At 32.5% G+C, this 6,599-nt stretch overlaps 2 non-coding genes across 2 annotated transcripts; one reads left to right on the top strand and one right to left on the bottom strand.

The window, feature by feature from the left end:
* Positions 1-5,859: 5,859 nt before the first annotated feature.
* TRNAP-UGG (transfer RNA proline (anticodon UGG)) lies at positions 5,860-5,931 on the bottom strand. The gene has a single exon. It is a non-coding gene; the product is annotated as a tRNA-Pro (tRNA).
* Positions 5,932-6,099: 168 nt separating this feature from the next.
* TRNAP-UGG (transfer RNA proline (anticodon UGG)) lies at positions 6,100-6,171 on the top strand. Its single transcript has one exon. It is a non-coding gene; the product is annotated as a tRNA-Pro (tRNA).
* The last annotated feature ends 428 nt before the right edge of the window (positions 6,172-6,599 follow it).

Genomic DNA, 6,599 nt, shown 5'->3' on the forward strand with positions numbered 1-6,599 from the left:
ATATCTCTTGCCACAATAATTGCAAGAATCTTCGAAAAGGTCATCTTAAATTTAACGGAAGACAAACTCAATACAGAGGACTCTCAAATGGGCTTCAAAGCTGGATGCTCTACTGATACGGCCATATATAGCATGAAACAAACAATCGAATACTATAAAGCCAGAAAAAAAAAGGTGTACGCATGCTTCCTAGACTTAAGCAAAACCTTTGACAGGGTTTGTCATAATGCGTTGTGTAAAAAACTGACCGAACGACAAGTTCCACCACAAATTGTTAATGTATTGAGAACATGGTACAACCAACAGGAAAACTTTGTCATATGGAATGAAAGCCTATCAGAAGCAGCCAAATTAAAGTGCGGCGTTAGACAAGGAGGCTCAATGTCCCCAGTGCTTTTCAACGTGTATATGGATGAACTTAGTAAAACACTAAATACAACAAGAATCGGATGCCATATTGCCGGGGTATGTATGAACAATATTAGCCATGCAGACGACATGGTCATACTAGCTCCATCGGTAAGAGCGATGAGAAAACTTCTGGCAATATGCGAAGCTTACGTTGATAGTCACGGGCTGATGTACAATGCTAAAAAGTCATCCCTGCTGATATTTAAAGCAAATACTGGTCCCACTGTCATTCCACTCATACGTCTCGGCGGGGCCAACCTAACAATTTGCAGCGAAATCAAATATTTGGGGCATGTCATCACCGATGACCTAAATGATAAAAAATACATAGAACGTCAAAGTAGAGTACTGAGTGTGCGAGCTAACATGCTTGCCAGGAGATTCAACAAATGCAGTCCTCCGGTGAAGAAGCAACTTTTCCAAACATATTGTTTGAGCTTCTACACTAGCGAGCTATGGACGACATACACACAAGGCGTCATGAACACACTCCGAGTACAGTACAACCACGCATACAGATCCCTATTTGGCCTCCCCTGGCGATGCAGAGCCTCACAGATGTTCACCGAAGGAAGGGTGCATGGGTTCGCTGCTTTGATGCGCCACATAATAGCCGGGACGAGTCAGCGCTACCAGAGATCGGACAACACTCTTGTCCAGGCCGTTGCCCAGTGGCAGGGAGCGCCTCCACACCAGAGATGGAGAATTTCACTCAAGCCACCATAAAGTCCTAATGTGCACATCAATGTATTGATTTTTTATTTATTATTTTTATTTATTTCTTTATTCATTTTATTTTTATGTATTAACTTAAATGTAAACTTTTATGGCAGGCAGAGCATTGCACACACCGCTCTGTCCAGCTGAAATAAACATTATTATTATTATTATTTTCCCCAAATGTTATTTTATTATTGATTCAACTCTAAACCAAAATTTTTCGTAGTTTTTAACTTTCGGTTCCTTTTATAAAACCATTATATTTTTTAAGTAGGTACATATTAAAACTTCGAATGATCCCACTTACTTATAATAATTTAAAAAAATCAATTATTGTTCTTGTGTATCCATTAATCAATCAATGATTGAATTACCATTCTCCGGTGGTGCTGAACAAACTAAAAGCGTTTTTGTTTGAATTGTGGTAAATTTTTATAACGTAATTAATTGAACCCTTTTCGGAGAGATTATAATTATTTTCTACATTTAATTATTTTTATCTTACTTGAGTCTTGATACGAGTCATAAAACAAATCTACCATTATTGTAAACATTCGGTTTTGAATTATCAGCGAAAGCTACGTCGCAAAAATGAGAACTTTTTGATTCACGAGTTATAATTCACTTATTAGTCTTATTACCTATCTAAGTAGTAACTATAGGCCAATTTCTCTCACCTGAAACATTGCAAAAATATTTGAAAAAATTGTAAAAAAACAAATATTTAAATTTGTAAAAGAAAATTATATTTTAAATGCACATCAGTATGGTTTTAGAGAAAATATGAGCACTCAAGATGCTATCGTTGACTTAACATCTGAAATATGCAAATCTTTAGATAATAAAAAAAATGCATTGGAACATTTGTCGACTTAAGAAAAGCTTTTGATAGCATATCACACTCTAATCTTATCTCGAAACTAGCGAAAATTGGTATAATAAACAATGCTTTAACGTGGATCGAAAATTAACTATTTAATAGAGAGCAATTTGTAAAGTTAAATGGCTCTCTGAGTGATTCACAGACCACAAATTTTGGCATCCCGCAGGGAACTGTTCTAGGTCCAATCCTTTTCATCATTTATGTCAACGATATGTTTAAACTCTCAATTAAGTCTAAACTTATTTCATACGCTGGCGACACAGCAATTTTAACTGAGGGATTAACTTGGAATGAAACCCAAAAAACAGCAGAGTTAGACATAAACATACTAAAAAAATGGTTTGATAAAAATTTGTTAACACTTAATACTGAAAAAACTTTTATAATACCTTTCACCATTAATAAAAATTCATTCCCTGATAATTTAAAGATAAGTATACACTCATATAATTGTAATAGAATTTCAAATTTATGTAAACCTGACTGCTCTGTACTTACTGTTAAAACTAATGTAAAATATCTTGGTGTAATTATAGATAGTAACATAAAGTGGAAATTACAAATCAATGCAATAGTAGAAAGGTTAAGAAAATTATTGTACATTTTTCTTGGAATACGAAACATACTAAATTTTAAATTATTAAGAACCATCTATTTTTCACTAATTCAATCTATATTACAATATATATTGTTGGTTGGGGTGGATCATTCAAAACTTTTCTCTTACCTTTAGAAATCATCCAAAGAATACTTTTAAAAATAATTTTGAAAAAACTGTACGATTACCCCACAATTAGATTATTTCAAGAATTTAAAATCCCTTCACTTCATATTATTTATAAAAAATAACTCTTTTTCAAATACATAAAGATTGTTTCAACAATGACAACTTAATAACTTTTTCGAACAGCAATAGACAAAGTATTCTTGGCTCTATAACTATCCCGCGCTGTAACACCACCACAGCCCAACAATTTTATAAATATTTTGGTGTCAAATGGTTTAACCAATTACCTCTTAACTTAAGATTGAAAACGAATTATAAAAAATTCAAAAACTCAATAAAAACACTATATCAATAGCATATCAAAATCGTTTATACTTAAAATACAATTTAATCCCTCATTTTATTACTATATTGAAATCCTTTTCTCTTATTTCTTATTCTTATTTTCTTATTTCTTATTCTTATCTCTTTCCTTCTTTTACATCCTTTTCTCTTTTCTAGTTGATATATATATATATATATATATATATATATATATATATATATATATATGTTAAATAATTATTTACATGCGTTTTCTCCGCCTTTTCAACACGAGCATTTGCTCTAAAAAAGTTGTATCAAGATGTAAAAAACTATGTACTAAAAAGAAAACCAACTCAATGTAATGTAATAACATGTAATTGTAAATTTAATGTTATATTTGAACTTCATCATAAATTGAAATTACCTAATAAAAAAAAAAAAATAAAAATATATATATATATTTAACTGAGAAGGTTTATGACTTATTTACTGTTTAATTTGTCGATAAAGCTAAATTTCATAACCTGACGGGTAGCATTTTTTCCTTCTGTCCATTATTTACACAACTGTTCGATGGTATATGATGATGGATACTTTTTTTTTCAATCAAAATCAAATACAAGAAAAAACGCGATTGTACAGTTATAGTGAATAAACCACAATAGAATGTTTAGAATCAGTTTTAACTGCTCTCTCATAAATAAAAAAAAAAACTATTATTTTTTTTAAACAGTTTTTTTGATTCTCTCGGAATTTTTTTTTTTATAGTGAATACCTCACAAGAGTCCCAACTGCTCCCGTCTGGAGCCAGTGAGACTATGGCATCCCCAATTGGGGGATGTTGTGAGGCTGAAGGTAAGTGGGGAAGGGAAAGAGGAAGGTGGGGAAGTACCTGGCTATTCAGATCTAGTCACTAAACACGGCTAAAGCCATTTGGAGCAACGTTTCAATTCTGAATGGTGGTCTTACACCAGGGCGATACTGGTAGTATCTTCCACTCTGGAACGTGCCGCAAATATACTATATATTATTTTAATTAATCAATTGTGAAATAACACAAATTAATCAAATAAAATTTATTTGCGCACGCCGGGTTCGAACACGCGACCTTCGGAATGGCAGTCCAATGCGTTACCACTGGACTATGCCGGCCGTCAAAATGTAATGTACCAATAATCATATATGATGTAATGAGAATGCAACGAGCTATGTTTTAATAATTTATTGATAGCAAAAAACACGAAGAGAATTACACACGGAAAGAATGAAAGAATAACGCCCACTTAAATTACACCCATTGAAATTACACAGATTAAAATAACCTACAGTTTTTAATGTGAGACTATCACATCCCCAATTGGGGTATATTGTGGGGTTCAATGTAGTAGGGAGGCGAAGGAGATGAGACGAGGAGGGTGGGGAAGTACCTGGCTATTCAAATCTGGTCACCAAACATGGCCAAAGCCATTTCACGCATCGTTTCAATTCTAAATGGTGGTCTTGCACCAGGGCGATACTACTTTACTCTTCCATTCTGGAACATGCCACAAATATACCATATATTGTGATTCTCCACGATGGTAGAAGTAAAAAAGAAAAAATACTTTTTTCGAAATTGTGTTTTTCGAAGTTGATAATTTCGAAAACAGTTATATGTTTTTTGCATTCTCTCATGTAGAATTACCCGCAGTTTGTGCACTTTACCTCCGATACTGTATTACTTAAAATGAATAAATTGTGAAACAATTATTAATCTAATATAATTTACTTTCGCACGCTAAGATTTGAACCCGTGACCTCCCTGCTTGATAGTTTAGAACTTTACCCTTCAACCAATTGGTTAGTTTAACCTCATTAGGCCGTTTAAAACATAACCTAATGTTTTTTTTTTCAATTATGATGTTTATTTTGAATACACTAAATTTTGATGTGTGAAAAACTTATTTATTTAATATTGTAATGAAGTATTAAATTCTAAAAAAATGAATTTATTAACTTGTGAAGAAATATTATTAGGTTTTATTGAAAACTCTATACTTTGTTATATTATGTAGAAATATTTTTTTCTAATTTGATACAATACAAAATATTCTCTACATAATCTTACCGTTTTAGACTCATCTTATGTCATCATCAGAGTATGCAGTATTAACAAAAATGCGATTTAAAAATATTTAAAAAAATTAATTGCTTTAATCCAAAATAGTTTAAATCCAAGTCGTTATCCGCGTCTGTCTGTTTGTGTGCTTAGTTCTTCGGAACTAAGCAACGCAAAAGATTTTGATAGGGTTTTCTTCTCATGTAGAGAATTTCTTCTGGGACATTTAAATATATATAATACTTGCATATTATATTTATAGAAAGTAGAGAAAAATCGAGTGACGCCGGGTACACGTCAGCTATTTCTTTAAAAAACTACGGCCTTAGTCATTTCAAGCTGCGTTTAGATCCGGAATCATAATTTTTTAACATTTTATAAGAATGTTATAAAAATTCTGAAATCAAACTGATCACAATAAATCGACCGACATCAGTACAGTCCCCCCACACAGTATCTTCGAAATTGAATATCGGTTCTGAAAGGAAAAATTTAGCTCGATTTGAAGGAAGATTATTAAAGTAGGTTATTCCTTTGAGTAGTTATTTTGAGTGATGGTTTTTATTTCAATAATTGAATAGATTTGATGGGATTTAAAATATTTTCATATGTCCCTCCCCAGCCAACACCATCTAAATGCATAATGAACACTGTTCGGTACGCGTACGTACATTCGTAAGACGAGTACCGCAATATATAGCAAAAGTAAAAATAGGGCTCGTCCGGGATTTGAACCCGGGACCTCTCGCACCCAAAGCGAAAATCATACCCCTAGACCAACGAGCCGATTGATTGTTTTGCATTGTTTAAATAATGAAATATAATTTCGTCTTGTAGAACGTGACATTAATTTAACAGGTGTTTTGCTGACGCTAATAAAACTAATAATCCGCTGATACCATTTGTTTGATTCAGCTCGTATTCATGTTCTTTGTGATGGTTATTTTGTGACATGGCTCGTTGGTCTAGGGGTATGATTTTCGCTTTGGGTGCGAGAGGTCCCGGGTTCAAATCCCGGACGAGCCCTTTTTTATTTAATTACTGTATTTTTATACTTTTGACGTAAATTAAAGAGGAACCAATTCGCAATTTAACCTAACGAAATCACACCCTCCTTACAAAGATGGAGATAAGGTTGAAATTACCTCGAAACACCGATCGCCTATGTTGAGTTGAATGCAAATGCGAAAAAAAACAATATAAATTAATCCATTCTTTTTTACCGTCCACATAACACATTGATGAAGCTAAAAGCTTAAGAATATCTCTAGTATTACTCCAAAATGTTTAAAATATGCGTAAATATTTTTAAAAAACATGTAACACTTTTGGTTGATTTAAGTCAAAACATAACGCATTATATAAATTGTACACTTTTATTTAATTCAGGTCAAAACATAATATATTACGTTAACTTTATATTTTTTTCAAATCGGTTCAAAACATAATACATT

The sequence above is a fragment of the Hesperophylax consimilis genome, chromosome 13, assembly GCF_061612785.1.
Source record: "Hesperophylax consimilis isolate HC1 chromosome 13, BYU_Hcon_1.0, whole genome shotgun sequence".
NCBI classification, from domain to species: Eukaryota; Metazoa; Arthropoda; class Insecta; order Trichoptera; family Limnephilidae; genus Hesperophylax; species Hesperophylax consimilis.